Source organism: Chrysochloris asiatica, unplaced genomic scaffold (assembly GCF_000296735.1).
Source record: "Chrysochloris asiatica unplaced genomic scaffold, ChrAsi1.0 scaffold00088, whole genome shotgun sequence".
NCBI lineage: Eukaryota > Metazoa > Chordata > Mammalia > Afrosoricida > Chrysochloridae > Chrysochloris > Chrysochloris asiatica.
The window spans coordinates 7,231,529-7,247,500 of record NW_006408606.1 but is presented as its reverse complement, the minus strand read 5'-3'; the positions used below and the strand labels follow the sequence as shown (position 1 = coordinate 7,247,500).

General features: G+C 39.2%; 1 protein-coding gene and 1 pseudogene across 1 annotated transcript in view; both read left to right on the top strand.

The window, feature by feature from the left end:
- SPATA5 (spermatogenesis associated 5) overlaps positions 1-15,972 on the top strand; it is a 520,157-nt gene that overhangs the window by 475,765 nt on the left and 28,420 nt on the right. The window lies entirely within an intron of this gene.
- Positions 5,422-5,718, top strand: LOC102821170 (annotated as a pseudogene).

Sequence of the window (15,972 nt, the reverse complement as noted above, 5' to 3'; positions counted from 1 at the left end):
GGCCATATTTTCCAACTACTGATCCTTCCTCTTTGCTCCCAACCTTTGCATTCCAATCACCAGTAATGATCAATACATCTTGATTGTATGTTTGATCGATTTAAGATTGAAGAAGTTGGTAGAATTCTTCTATTTCATCCTCACTGGCTTTAGTGGTTTGTGCGTAAATTTGAATAATAGTGGTTATTAACTGGTCTTCCCTGTAGGCACTTGGATATTATCCTATCACAGACAACGTTGTACCTCATGACTGATCTGGATATGTTCTTTTTGACAATGAATGCAACACCATTCCTTTTCAATTTGTCATTTCCTTCATCATAAATCATGTGGTTGTCAGATTCAAAACGGCCAACACCAGCCCATTTCAGCTCACTAATGCCTAAGATATCGATGATTATGCGTTCCATATCATTTTTGACAACTTCCAATTTTCCCAGATTCATACTTCGTACATTCCATGTTCTGATTTTCAGTGGATGTTTATAGCTGCTTCTCTTAATTTTGTGTTGTGCCCCATAAGCAAATGAAGGTCCCGTTGGCTTTTCTCCCATGGGCTTTACTCCATTACTATTGTAAAATAGACATTTAAGTAGGATAGGAAGGAATATTTGGAAATATGATTACAGAAAACTGTAAGTCTGCCTCCAGCCTATATCTAAAAGGGGCTCTAGAATTTGCCTAGTGAATTAGGCTTTTTGTCAAACCTTTGTAAAGTATGGAGCCTTTGGTGGAATCCTGAGCCCCATCCACAGTCTTCTAAGGTGGGACATTCCTACTTGGTAGGACATGCAGACCAACCTGGAGCAGCTTGAGGAACAGAACATACTTCTTGAATGAAAGACTATTGTGAGGGGGTGGGGGAAGCAGACTGTTTGGCTATTACAAGAACAAACAAGCTATTTTCCTGGGAGCCATTAGGCCATTCAGGACAAGCCCCCTTCCAATACTAAACTCAAAGGGAACACACGAGAAGGCTTGTAAGCTCACTGTTGACTGTGTTGGTCTACTTATGAGTGGAAGCAGGGGAAAGGCAGTAATGAAGACATGAGCTGAGTTAGACAGCATTACATAGACTCCTGTCAACCCTGAGATGAGAGAGAGAAGAGGAAAGACTGGTTGGTCCAAAGTTTTGGGCGACTGGGGAACTCCTGAGCCCATGGACACTGACCTAGCCACAGGAGGCTAGAGCTGAGAGTGACCTATCCAGGTGATATGAAGTTGGGGGAGATGCTCAAGAATGTGTAAATTTGCAAATAGTACCCATTTGACCTAGATTGGATGACTGAACTAGAGAAAGATAAAGAAGTTTGATACAGAAAGCAAATGTAAATTGCTACAGTTTGATGAACTTGGCCTTTACTTATGGATGTAGTTGGTGAAAATATCAGCTGACAGTGAAGGAGTCATCACTTCAAGGATTAAGCCTATTCCCTCAGTACACAGGGTTAATGTTGTTAAGTGTCATCAAGTTGGTTTCAACTTATAGTGACCCTATGTAGGGTTTCTAAGGAGCGCATGGTGAGTTTGAACTGCCAACCTTGTTCAAATTGACCACTACACTAGGACTCCCCAAAGGCTGATGGGACTGGCAATTTAGACACTGGCTACCTAAAATGGGGAGGGGGGTAGTTATAAAGGCACAAAGTGACTGGCTTACAAGTTTTTAAGAGGGAGTTTAGTTTGAGAAGGGGAATCCCCAGTGAATAGTTTTCATCTTGTCTATCTAGATGGGTCTGTTGATAAGGTTCTTTTGATTCAATAGTGAATAATTGTTTTCATGACTAATTGTGGTTGCCACAACTGTAAAGGTAGAAGTTTTGTAAAATAAAGTGGGGAGTAGTTAATCTTACATTCCAGGAACAGATGACTCTAAGACCATCAAGAGAGAAAAGCATAAGTAGAATATGGGATCCTATCTAGAGAAGCCACAACTCCAGAAAGAAACAGAGGTGATGACATAGAGATATAGAGTAGCTGTGAGGGCTCTAGACTCATACAAAGAGAAAGGCTGTGTGCTGGTGACCAGGAGACTGGCTTGCAAAATATGCCCTTTGGTTGTTTAAACAGTTATATATTACTGTGTGTTTTTTTTTGTGTGTGTGTACATCAAAAAAAAGGGGATAGAGGCAAATACCGTTAACTGAAGGAGATCGTAATCATGACAGTGAAACAAAATACACTTGTTCAGTGCAAAACCAATGTCCTCCCATGTAAACTATCACTCAAGTCACAATAAAAGCTTTAAAAGTTAAATATATAAAATAACATTTCAAGCTCTATCTTGAAATAGAATACTGTCTGTGATAGGATAATATCCATATGCCTACAAGGAAGACCAGTTAATAACACTATTATTCAAATTCATGTAATGATGAAATTGAAGAATTCTTTCAGTTTTTTCAGTCTGAAATAGGTCAAACATGCAATCAAAAGGTACTGATAATTTCAGGAGGTTGGAAACAAAGAGGAAGGATCTTAGTGTTATGACCTTGGTAATAGATCACATGATAGAATTTTGCATACCAATGACTTGTTCATTGCAAATATATTTTTAAACACTGTAAAAGATAACTGTACACATATACCTCACTAAATGGAATACACAGAAATCAAATTGACTACATCTGTGGAAAGAGACTGTGGAAAAGCTCCATAACATCGGCCAAAACATTCCAGGGCATACAGTGGAACAGACCATCAATTCCTCATGTGCGAGTTCAGACTGAGGCTGGAAAAAATTAAAACAAGTTCATGAGAGCCAAAATAGGACTGTGAACAGATCCCACCTGAATTTAGAAACCATCTCAGGAACAAATTTGATACATTAGACACTAATGACTGAAGACCAGAAAAATTGTAAGATAACGCACCAAGAATATCATACATGAAGAAAGCAAAAGTCATTAAGAAGACAAGAAAGAAGAAAAAGACCAAAATGGGTGTCAGAAGAGACTCTGAAACTTACTCTGCAGTGTAGAGATGATAAAGTGAATGGAAGAAATGAGGAAGTAAGAGAGCTGAACAGAAAATTTCAAAGAGCAACTTGAGAAGACAAAGTCAAGTATTAAGATGAAATTTGTAAAGACCAAGATTTAGAAAACAAAAAGGGAAGAACCACGCTCAATATTTTTTAAGCTTAAAGAACTGAAGAAAAATTCAAGCCTTGACTTGAAATATTAAAGGATTCTATGGACAAATTATTGTATGATGCAGAAGGCATCAAAAGAAGATAGAAGAAACACACAGAGTCACTGTGCCAAAAAGAAATGGTCGATCTTCGACCATTTCAATAGGTTGCACATGTTCTTATGATTCAATAGTGAGTAATTGTTATCATGTCTAATTGTAATAGTCACAATTGTAAAGGTAGAAGTTTTGTAAGATACACGGGGGAGTAGTTAATCTTACAGTCCAGAAACAGAGGGCCCTAGGACCATCAAGGGAGAAGAGCACAAGCAGAATGCGAGACCTTATCCAGAGAAGCAGTGACACCAGAGATGGAGGCAGAGATGGGGACATGGAGAAAGGGAGCAGCTGAAGACTCCAGATTCATGGAAGAGGAGGGACTGAGAGCTGGTGGCCAGGAGACAGAGTTGCAGAATGTGCCCTTTGATGGTGTAAATTATATATATGCATGAATGTTTTTAAAAAAAAACCAAATGAATGGAGAGAAATACTGTTAACCAGTGGTACATGGAGGTGACTATAATCATTGTAATAAAACAAAGTATATGATTTGTTGAAAGTAAAACTGATGATCTGCCCTGTAAACTTTCACTAAATTCACAATAAAAACTTTAAAAAAATAGTAATAAAATAGGTAGTACATGACCAAGATCCAATGGTACTGAAGGATGAAATCAAAGGTATGCTGAAAGTAAAGAATAAGGCTCCAGGAATTGATAGAATACAAATTAAAATCTTTCAAAGAATTGATGCAGCATTGGAGGCACTCACTCATCTATGCTAAGAAATTAAGAAGACAGCTACCTGGCCAGCAGATTGAAAGAGACCCATATTTGTGCCCAGTCCAAAGAGAGGTGACCCAATGGAATTTGGAAATAAACTAACAATGCCATTAATATCATATGTAAGTAAAATTTTTCGGAAGACAATTTAAAAACACTGATCGGGAACTGTCAGAGGTTCAAGCCATATTTAGACAAGGACGTGGATTGAGGGATATCATTGCTAATGTCAGATGGATCATAGCTGAGGCAGAGGTTACCTCAAAGATGTTTACCTGTGTTTTCCTGACTATTCCAAGATTTTCAACTGTGTAGATTACACTGTGAAAAATGGATTTTCCAGAACAATTAATTGTGCTCATGAGGAACCTGTCTGAATACCAAGAGGCAGTTGTTCAGCCGGAATAAGGGGACACTGAATGGATTAAAATCAGAAAAGGTGTGCCCCTGGGTTGTATTCTTTCACCATACTTATGTAATCTGTATGCTGAGCAAAAATATGATAAGGTGGGTTATATGAAGAAGTATTATGTAGCATGAAAATTGGAGGAAGACTCATTAACAACCTGCAATAAGCAGATTATACACTCTTGACTGCTGAAAGTGAAAAGAACTTCGAATACTCACTGATGAAGATCAAATACACAACCTTTCCCAGGGTTTCACCGCAAAGAAAACAAAGATCCTCACAACTGGACCAATAAATAATATCCTGATAAATGGAGAAAAGATTGAAGTTTTCAAAGACATCATTTAACTTGGATCCACAATCAACTCATGGAAACAGCAGTCAAGGAATCAAATGATGTATTACACTAGGCACATCTGCTACATAACACTTCTTTAGAGTTTTAAGAGCAAATATGTCCATTTAAGGACTAAACTGCACCCTACCCAAAGTCTAGTATTTTCAGTAGCCTCATATACACATGAAAGTTGAGCAATGAATAAGGAGGACGACAGGATGAATAATGCGTTTGAGTTTTGATGTTGGAGAAGAATATTTGAAATACCATGAACTGCCGAAAGAACAAACAAATTTGCGTTGAAAGAAGTATAGCCAGAGTGTTCTTAGAAGCAAGGATGGTGAGACTTCATCTCTCGTACGTTAGACATAGTATCAGAAAGGATCGGTCCCTGGAGAAGAACATCATGCTAGATAAAGTGGAGGATTGGCAAAAAAGATGAAGACCCCCAATGAGATACTTTGGCAAGTGGCAGCAGCAGTGGGCTCAAGCTTAAGAACTATTGTGAGGATGACCCAAACCGGGCAGTATTTCCTTCTGGTTTGCATAGAGTCACTATGATCAGAATGAACTCAACAGTACCTAACCACAACTAACATCAGCAACTGAAGTATTTATGAACTAAAATATTGTGGTTTAGAGGTGCATAGGCAGGAAACAGAAGCTGGTGGGAGCTTACATGGTTTTGTGACTCTTAGAAGATTCTTCAACCAATCACTATGTCATCCAATGCAGACATTTCTCTTTCTTCATATGATGAAGATCAGGGATGCAAACTTATCTGAAAAGTTAAAGAAGTCACTGGTGTCCCCATTGGAATGGCAGGGTCTGTAGCAATTGTTGCATATGGATTATACAAATTGAAGAGCAGGGGATCAACTAAACTGCTGATCCACCTGATCTACATGCGGGTGGCAGCCCAAGGCTTTGTGGTGGGAGCAATGACTGTTGGCATGATGTCGCCCATGTATCTGGAATTCTGAGCAAAGCCTAAGCCTTAGAAGAAGAGATCCTACCTTTACCTTGTTTGTGTTTCTTGATTTGAGGTTGTATGTTTATGTTGAAAATACATCATTTGAGTGGGTTCGGTGTTTTAAGTGTGGGCTTTCTTTATTGCAGGCTTGTCTTGCCTGGTGACCAAATTGATAGTTCATAGAACACTAACGAGGTCATTCAGGGGTGTCAAGTTAGCAAAAAGAAATGTCACCTAAAGTTACATGATAGTGATAAAATGTCCAATTCTTAAACTCTTGGGATGAAATTAATTCTGAAAAAGACAACAGGCCAACACTGAAGTACTTTCAGTTGCTGCAAAATATCACATTTTCTGTGTGTTATGTGAGAGTGCAGTGTACCCCAATGTAACTTTTCTGCTTGCCTTGTGGACTAGTTGAGTCTCTCAGTTTCTAGGGCTAGCTGACTCATGAAGAACCCTTTCAGAAAAATCAATGAACCATAACATATTGTCCCCATAACTGAAAATACCTTATGCTTAAATTAAGCCTAAAAAGCTGGCAACAGTTATTTAAATGTGGTATTTATTTTAGAATGATAGTTACACATATGAGAATAACATAATTATGAATACTAGTTTAGTTCTTTTGTAACTGCAGAATTATACTTTTGCTGCTGTCATATTAGAATTTTTAAATGTCATCTTGAAAAGAAATTGTGTATTTTAATTGCTAATCCAAAAGTAAGCAAAGAACACTTTTTTAAAAAAATTATGGTTTAGCGATTTGTTTTTTAAAAATCTATACCAGTATTGATTAATGCGCAAAGATTGGAATAGAGATGAAATAAGGTTATTAGGTTGTCCATCAGTTAATCATTGTTAAAGCTCAGTAATAGGTGAATGGGAGTTCACACTGTATTCTATTCTCTGTGCAGTTGTATATGTTGGAATTTTCTGTAGTTGAAAAATAATAAGAAAAAAGGGAGATGTTAAACTTATTTTCTCTCTTTTCTTTTTTTTTTTTTTTTTGTCTTCTTCTATATCCTCCTAAGAGAGAATGAATTGAGCAGGTTTACAAAGTAGGCCAGAGTTGCTGTAAATGGCACTCAAAGTCATATCTTAGCCACTCAGAATAATAGCATTAGGTCAATGTTCTTCAAATACGGAGAGCTTTTCATCTCATTCTGCTTTTCCTTAACCTTATCAGTACATCTCCAGCCATATGCCCAATTTCAATTCAATTTCAGGGACTGTCTCCAAATTTAATTTTTTATAAACTTCCAAACAGAACAGCTTCAGATTCTAGCTATATAATTTATCAGCTTCCCTCCTTGCCTCACCCCAAACACATGACATTTTTGTATTGTTGCTTGCTTGCTTTTGTGTTATAGAGAAGTTGCTTTAAAAAAAAAAAAGTGAATGGATTTAACTCAAAGATTGCTTCTTCTGACCATGACCTAAAATCATCATTCAGAAAGAATACAAGTAGCTTTATGCCATCTAAGATACACTTATTGGTCCCATCTGGAGCGAAGGAGAGTGAGGAAAACCAAACACTTAAGGAAGAATCTAGCTCCCAGGACCACACAAACCACAGCTCCTTCTAGTATAAGACCAGAAAAGCTAGATGGTGCCTGTCTACCACTAACACCCATTCTGACCAGGTTGTTAATGGTAGCCAGGTAACATTCTAGAAGGTCCCAGTTACAATGGGAGAAAAATGTAGAACAAAACTGAAGTTCATAAAAAAAAAAAGACCAGACTTTTTGGACTGATAGAGACTTAAGGAACCCCCCAAGACTATCACTTTGAGATAACCTTTTAACCTTGAACTGAAGCCACTCCCGGAGGTCACTTTTCAGCCAAGTAATAAAGTGGCCTACTAAGTAACAACATTGTGAAGTATGACTATTCTGGAACACTTAATTGTGCTCATGAGGAATCTGTACCTGGACCAAGAGGCAGTTGTTCAAACAGAACATGGGAACACTGAATGTTTTAAAATTAAGAAAGGTGTGTGACAAGGTTGTATTCTTTCACCATACTTATTCAGCCTGTATGCTGAGCAAATAATCCAAGAAGCTGGGTTATATGAAGAAAAACGTGGCATCAGGATTGGAGGAAGACTCATTAACAATCTGCAATATGCAAATGATACAACCTTGCTTGCTGAAAGTGAAGAGGATTAAAACATTTACTGATGAAGATTAAAGAGCACTGCCTTCGATATGGATTACATCTCAATGTCAGGAAAACAAAAATCCTCACCACTGGCCCAATAAACAACATTCTTATCAATGGACAAAAGATTGAAGTTGTCAAGGACTTCATTCTTCTTGAATCAACTATCAACACTCGCAGAAGCAGCAGTCAAGAGCTCAAACAACGTATTGCATTAGGCAAATCTGCTGCACAAGAGCTTTTTAAAAGTGTTGAAGAGCAAAGATGTCAGCTTGAGGACTAAGGTGCGCCTGACCCAAGCCATGGTATTTTCAATCACCTCATATGCATGTGAAAGCTGGACAGTGAATAAGGAAGACCGTAGAATAATTGAAGCCTTTGAGTTATGGTGTTGTAGGAGAATATTGAAAGTGCCATGGCCTGCCAAAAGAACCAATAGATCAATTTTGGAAGAAGCGCGGGCAGAGTGCTCATTGGAGGCCAAGATGGCCAAACTTTGTCTCTCGTGCTTTGGACACATTGTCAGGAGGGACAAGTCGCTGGAGAAGGATATCATCATGTTTGATAAGGTAGAGGGTCAGAGAAAAAGAGGAAGACCCCCAACAAGATGGATTGACCAAGTAGCAGCATCGATGGACTCAAGCCCAGGATCAGGCAGTGTTTCATTCTGTTGTGCATAAGGTCACTATGGGTCAGTACTGACTCGATGGCACCTAACAACAACCATGAGGAATGTATGCCTTAAAACAGTCAACTAATAAAAACTGCAGCCTCCTCTAACTTGAGACAGAAAGACTAGATGGTGAGAGGACACCACAATCTACCTCTCTGATTAAGCCCACAAAGGAAGGTCCTAGTTAAAGTGAGTTAAAAATGTCAAACACCAGTGAAAGTTTAAAAAAAAAAACAAAAACCAGACTTTCTAGTCTGAAAGAGATGAGAAGAACCCCCGAAACTATTGCCCTGACACAACCTAACCTGAATCTGAAGACACTTCTGGAGATCACCTTTGGGCCAAATAACAGATGGGACTATAAAACAATAATACTCATGAAGAATGTGCTGTTTGGAACAAGCAACTGTATGCTACCCAACAGCATTTACCTAAAATGAAAGATAAAAGAAAGGCATGGGACAGAGAAGCTGGACCAGATGAATGGAAACATGAACCCAGGGAGGAAATAGCGTGCTGACACATTGTAGGGATTACAGCTAATATCATGTAACAATTTGTATATGAATTATTAATTGGAAATATGATTTGTTTTTTTAACCTAACACGCAATCAAATGTTTTTGTTAATTTTGCTTTAAAAAAGAGCAATCAACTATACAAGAACAAATGGTCAACATTAATCCAAAATCAGGCAAGGAGGGGCAGAGAAACTGGAGGGAAGGAAAGTGGGAAGGCAGAGTGGAAATGGGGAGAGTGTGGATGACATATAGGAGAGTTAATGATCAGAATCGTGTGACAAACTTGTGTTTGTGTGTGACAAAATCGTGTGCAAATTACTGAGTGGGAAATTAATTTGCTATGTAAACGTCTCTCTAAAACAATATATTATTGATGTTGTTTTTTAAAAAAGGAACAATTTAGTTTCTCCCTATAGATTATACAACCATTTTTTAAAAAATAGTTGAATGGTGACCATTGATTGAGGCTTTTCTATGTTATCTTACTTGGTTAATACCTGTGGCCTGACATTATCTGTATCTTTAATGAGTTGCAAAGGACCACTGGTAGAACAATAAACACTTGACTGCTAACTGAAAGTTCAGCAGTTCAAACCTACCAGCTGCTCTGCAGAAGAAAGATGTGGCCATCAGCTCCCATGAAGCTTTACAGCCTTGGAAACCGTGTGGGTCAGTTCTACTCTGTGATTTGGAATCCATTCAACATCATTGGCTTTGCGTTAGTTTAATGAGCAGCATGAGCTAAGAAAATGGCAGTTAGAAACAGCTGGTCCCACAGCAATACACCAAACATCGCTTTTCAGTAGTATGGTTGGCAGGGGAGCAATTGTAACCCTGAGAACAAGTTCCAAAAGTGGCACCTTTTCAACAGTGTGTTTCAAAACTGTGTTGCCAAGGCAGCCTTTGACAGGAAGTATGTACATAGAGAAAGGCAGAGTGTACCTTTTTATGTATTCTCCCTCTAATACAGACCTTTCTCAAATCACTGGTACTCACATAGTTTCTGTGGGAGTTTCCATGTCATCTCAGGTGTGACAACATACTTTAGTCAATTTGGACGTATCATAGTACTCTTTCCCCAGTCACAGTGACTGGACCAGATGTGGGCAACTTGCCAACATAGGTTAAAGACTTTCCACAGGGTTTTTTGATTACTAGAAGTGAGAAAATGAATCTCTGGTGACTGAAACTGTAAAATATGAAGCATAGTGCATGCCATGTTTTCCACCTTATGGGAAAAGCTACTCTAGTGAGAGAGAAATGAAGCCAAAGTGCAGAGACTAGCAGACATAAAAATTATGAGAAGAAAATCCTGGAAGTATTCCAATTCATGGTCCATTTGGTCTGCTGAAGCCCAAACATATTCCTGTCCTTAGGTTCTATTAGACCCAATCCCACTGCCACTGAGTCAATTGTGACTCATAAAGACCCTATAGGACACAGTAGAACTTCTCCTTAGGATTTCAAAGACTATACAACTTTCTGAAAACAGACAGACTCATCTTTCTCCTGCACCATAGACACTGACCTTGCAGTTGACTACCCAGCACTTAACTCACTGCAGCACCAAGCTTCCAATAAAATCCTTATAATCAAGTCAACTTTTTTTTTTTTTAAGTTTTTATTGTGAACTGAGTGATAGTTTATATGGTAGAACATTGGCTTTCACCATCGTTTCATTGCAGGGATTACAATCTCCTCCGTGCATCATCATTCAACAGTATTTGCATCTATTCCCTGTTTTTGTTTTTGTCTTTTTTGTGTTTGGGGGGCAGGGGTAGGGGAGCGGGGGTGTACACAGAAACACTCAGGAATATATAATAATTTAAACAACCAAAGGGCACATTCTGAAAGCCTCCCTCTTGGCCGCCAGCACCCAGTCCCTCTTTTCATGAGTCCAGATTCCTCAGCTGTTCCCTCTCTCCAAGTCCTCATCTCTGCCTCCATCTTTGGTGTCACTGCTTATCTGGATAGGGTCCCACACTCTGCTTGTGCTCTTCTCCCTAGATGGTACTAGGGTCCTCTGTTTCTGGACTATAAGATTAACTACTCCCCCATTTTTGTTACAAAACGTCTACCTTTATAATTGTGACAGTTGCAGTTAATCATGATAATTTCTCACTGCTGAATCATAATCTTATCCCCATCTCTTTTAACCAGACCTGTCTGGACAAGGTGAAAATTATTCAGTGGGGACTCTACCCTCCCTGGCACACTCTTAAAATTAAACTCCCTCCTGAAACTTTGTAAGCCAGTCACTTTGTGTCTTTATCGCCCCCTCATTTTTGGTAGCCGATGCCTAAGTTGCCCGTCCCTGTCTACCCTGTGTACAGAGGGGATAGCATTGATACTTGATGTGAAGACTCCTTCCCTCTCAGTTGGTATTTTGAGCTACTACAGCCATAAGTGTAGGTCAAGTTCATCAAATAGTAGCAATTTACACTCATTTCCTTTATCAAAAATTGATTTTTTTATCTTGCTGTAGCCGAGTTCTGATTATCAAGCCATGAAGGCTAGGTCAGATGGGTACTATGTGCAAGTTTGGGTGTTCTTGTGCATCTCTCCTCACTTCATATCAGCTGAATGCTTCACTCTCAGCTCTAGCCCTCCGTAGCTGTGTCCTTGTCCATAGGCTCATGAGTCCCCAGGTCTCATCACACTTCAGACCAACCAGCCCTTCCTCTTCTCTTTCTCATCTCCAGATCAACAGGAGTCTATGGAACATAGTTGAACTCAGCCCATTTCATCATTGCTGCTTTTCCCCTTATTCCACTCACCAGTAGACCAATATGGTTGCCAGCAAGCTGACATGCCTGCTCATGTGTTCCCTTTGAGTTTCAGTCTTGGAGGGGGGTTTGTCCTGAAGGGACTTGATTGCTTGTCTTGATGGCTCCCTGGCAAACAACTTGCTTTTTCTTGTAGTTACCAATCATACTGCCATTTTTGTTTTGGATTTTTCCTGCTGATCTTTCTTTAAAGATGTATCTTATATTGCTCTAGCTGTTCCAGGATGGTCTGCTTGTCCTTTCTAGTGGGAATGTCCCAGTTTAGAAGGTTCAGGAAGGGGCTCAGGATTCCACCTAAGGTCCTATACACTTCAAAGGTGCCACAAGAAGCCTACTTTACTGGGTAAGTTCTAGAACCCCTTTTAGGTATTCCAATCAGTTATAGGCTGAAGACAGGCTTACAAGCTTTCTGTAATCATGTTTCCTGACATTCCTTTCTATCCCACTCAAGTTTATTCCTTCACATTGTGATTGTTTTGATTATAGACTGACCTCTCAGATCATCTGAATTAGTTCATATGGTTGGTTTTGTTCTGGACTCTTCCATTTGTTGATTGAATTCTGGGTGGTACTGCCACATATGTCAGTGTCTGGTTGTTGTCTGATTTTGTTGGTGTTGGTCCAGAGAGCTCCCTTTAGAATGTTTTTCATAGCAGAATTGGCTCTGGCAAAATCCCTTAACTTCTGTTTATCTGAAAATGTTTTTATTACACCATCCTGTTTGATTGACAGCTTTGCTGGGTAGAGGATTCTTGGTTGGCAGTTTTGTTTGTTTTTTTTCTTTCAGGATTTTATATATGACTCCCCAATTGCCTTTTTGCCTGCATAGTTTCTGATGAGAGATCAGAGCTTAATCTGATTTGCTTGCCTTTGTATGTAACACTTCTCTTTTCCCTAGCTGCTTTCAGGATTCTCTCCTTGTCTTTGATTTTGGAGTTCTTGATTCATGTATGTCTTCATTATTTTCTTTGGGGTCTATCCTTCCTCGGGTTCGTTGAGCTTCTTGAATGCTTATCTTTTCAGTTTTCAGGATGTTAGGAAAATTTTTGGCTTGCCCTTTTATTGTAGCAGTATTGAGAGATTTGTCTCCCAGCTCGCTAGTTCTGGCTTCCATCTCTTCAGTTATACTCCTTTGCCCTTTCAGTGTATTGTCCATTTCTGAGATTCTATTATTAATCATTTGGACCTCTTTCTGTAGGTTTTGAATTATTCCCAATGCTGTCTCTATCTTATTTGATTGTTCCTGTAGTGTTCTCCTGACTTCTTCCTGTTCTTCTCAACCCCTCTGTGGAGCATTTGGATGCACCTCAGTATCGTTCTCCTGAATTCCTTCTTAGGATTTTCCAAAGCCTTCCTTCCTTCCAATGTGATGTCTAGATCTATCTCCAGCTCATCTGTCCCAGTCATTCTATCTTGTTTCTGGACATGTGCCAACATGGTCATCTGTTTCTTGGGCAGCTTCGATAGTTAACTGTGACCTCAATAATTAGATGAATGCATGCTGATGTTTTATTATGCTTTCTGATTGCCTCCAGGTAGATGTGATCTGGAGATGGGCTTCCTGTTTCACTCTTCTTATTACTCAACTCAGAATAACTGTAATAGGTGTTGGCTGCCTATCTGACATGTAGCAGCTGTATTGACTCTTGCCTGGATGGTGGGGTTTTATAGAGTGTGATTATAATTTGACTATATGACTGCAATTGCTGTGTTTTCTTGGGTAATGTAGGGAGAGAAAGAGCCCCCGAAAAGTAAAAAGGAGGCCAAAAAACAAAACAGCAACAGCAAAAAATAACAAATTATATACTATAGTCTAAAACTGCAGAAAAGAAGAAAAAAAAAACTCTGTAGCAAAACATGAGTATGACTTTAACATCCCTCTCTCGGCTTCTTGCCTTCAAGGCCACCTGAGAAATTTCAATATGCCACTGTTGGTCTTTATGGTGTAACTCAGGATTTAATTTTTGGCCTGTTTCCTTTTTAATCTGTATCTCTCCCACTCCACAGCCCCCATCCAGGCCTTTTTTCCTAGTGATTAACAGATCAGGACCAGCTGTATCCATTTTGCAGTGCCATTTGGTTTTAAGAGGAAACTTTCCCTTTAAATTCTGCTGAACAGCTCTGTGTGCATGCATAGTAGAACCCTCCAGGGGTGGGGTGGTGTCCACTTGCTCAGGCACCCCCCTCTAGTCACCAGAATGGTGGTGCGCAGACCACGAGAGACCAATGAACAGACACACACTAAAAAGAATGCCCATACCTTAATCTCAGAGGGTGGGTCAGACTACTCTGATCCTTCCTCCGCTCCATCTCACTTAAGATGGCCCTGGGAGTCGCTGAGGCTGGCCAATCAGGAAAAAAACACCAGTTTCCTTGTTTCCACTACAAATTCTTCAAACTTCACTACAAAGTAATTCCTTTATATATAGTTCAGAGTTCTGGGACCATTCCCTGAACCTGCTTTGTCCAGTATTCTGTGTACTTGCTGCTGGAGATTTTCACTGGACTTCTACCTAATCCTCCATTAAGCCCCACTTCTTCAAGTCCACTTTTAATTCAAAGTGAGTCTCTGGCCCTGTTTAACAATAATGTTGTTTAGTGCCATGGTGTTGGTTCCCAATATTTGGTCATGTAGCTGTCTTCCAAATTTCTTGACCTGGATGAGTTAGCGCCTTCAGCACTATATCAGTTTGTTGAAACATTTCAATTTGTACCCATCAATTCCTGAAGCCTTGTTTTTTGCCAGCGTCTTCAGTGCAGCTTGGACCTTTTCCTTCAACACCATGGGTTCTTGATCATAACACTACCTCTTGAAACAGTTCAACATTGACCAATTTTTTTTAGTACAGAGACTCTGTGTTCCTTACATCTTCTTTTGGTACTTCCTGCATTATTCAATATCTTGCCCATGTTGTTTGTAAGTACCATGGAATCAGTTCTAACTCATAGTGAACCTGTTAATCACAATAAAAGAAACACTGCCAGGTCCTGAACCATCCTCACAAATGTTTTATGTTTGAGCCTATTATTATCACCACTGTGTCAATCCATTTCATTAGGGGTCTTCCTTCTCAAAGGACTGATCCCCCATGATAACATGTCCAAAAACCAAAAGAAGAAGTCTCCTCATCCTTGCTTCTGAAGAACATACTGGCTGTATTTCTTCCAACACAGAATGTTCTTCTGGAAGTCTATGGTACTTTCAATATTCTTTGTTAACACCATAATTCAAATACATTGATTCTTTTACAGTCTTATTCATTGTTCAACTTTCAGTTGGTTCTGACTCACATAGTGACCCTATATAGCGTTTCCAAGGAACAGCTGGTGGATTTGAACTGCTGCCTTTGTGATTCGCAGTCCTATAGTGCCACACCAGAAGTCCATGCAGATGAGGTATTTGCATCAAACATAGCTTAGTCTTCAAACGCTGTGTTCTTTCCATCTTCTTTTGGTACTTCCTGCATTATTCAATATCAGATTAAAGAGCAGAGACAGGTTTGCTCTTTAACATTTTAAAGAGGTCTTTTATAGCAGATTTGCCTAATACTACTAAATACAGAAAATTTCAAAGATCAGCTCAAGAAGATAAAACCAGGTACTTTAATAAAATATGCAAAGATTTGGAACTAGAAAACCAAAAGGGATGAACATGGTCAGCATTTCTCAAGCTGGGGGAACTGAAGAAAAAATTCAAGCCTCGACTTTCGTTATTAAAAGAGTCTCTGGGCAAATTATTGAATGATGCAGAACGCATCAAGAGAAGATGGGAGGAATACACAGAATCATTGTATCAAAAGGAAATAGTTAATATTCAGCCATTTCAAGAGGTACCATGTGAACAAGAGCCAATGATATTCGGAGGAAGTCCAAAGTGCATTGAAAGAATTGGCAAAGAACAAGGCATCAGAAATTGATGGAATCAAAATTGAAATCTTTCAAGAAAGTGAAGCAGCACAAGAAGCACTCACTCATCTGCCAAGAAATTTGGAAGACAACTATCTGGCCAACTGATTGGAGGAGATCCATATTTGTGCCCATTCCAAACAGAGGTGACCCAATGGAATGCGGAAATCATCGGACAATCTCTTTGATATCTCAAGCGAATAAAGTTTTGCTAAAGGTAATACAGAAACGGCT